The sequence below is a fragment of the Penaeus monodon genome, chromosome 21, assembly GCF_015228065.2.
Source record: "Penaeus monodon isolate SGIC_2016 chromosome 21, NSTDA_Pmon_1, whole genome shotgun sequence".
NCBI classification, from domain to species: Eukaryota; Metazoa; Arthropoda; class Malacostraca; order Decapoda; family Penaeidae; genus Penaeus; species Penaeus monodon.
In genome coordinates, this window is record NC_051406.1 from 36,725,639 (window position 1) to 36,726,232 (window position 594).

A 594-nucleotide genomic window follows, 5' to 3' on the forward strand; every position below is an offset into this window, starting at 1 on the left:
GCCACTCTTCAAGCAACATTTGTTATGACTTTTGTTATGGTCTATGTATACCAAAGTATTACTTATGTTGCACAATGACAAGTGCCACAGATATAAAAAGGGTCTTGAACTTTGTTACATTATCTTTTACAGGCAAAGTCTATGCTGTACCATATGGCAGTGTGAAACTGAAATTCTTTATCATAGAATGAAAAGTCTTACATTTATTTTGCCAGAATATATGTGTGGAGGTGTGTATCTTTACCAGTGTGTGATCACTTGACACTATAATAAAGAACTACGGTAATCATTTACAAAATGACTATGCTCGCATTGGGAAAATCAAATGACACGGTCAAAAAGAGTGGGAAGAAACCTACTTGCTGATATCAATTATCAATTACGTGAAGTAATTTGCACTGGCATAGAATAATGTAAGAAATGAAGAAAATAGGTCGCAATAAATGCCGTACAGAGATACGTCTATGCTGATCAGGTGTAAGACTGGGGGAAATCCAGGAAATGGGTGGGGGTACAGGAGCAAAGACCATGGGTAAGGAAGGATTTTGATTCATACAGTGAGATTTGTGGATTCAAAGAAGTGCCCTGACGACT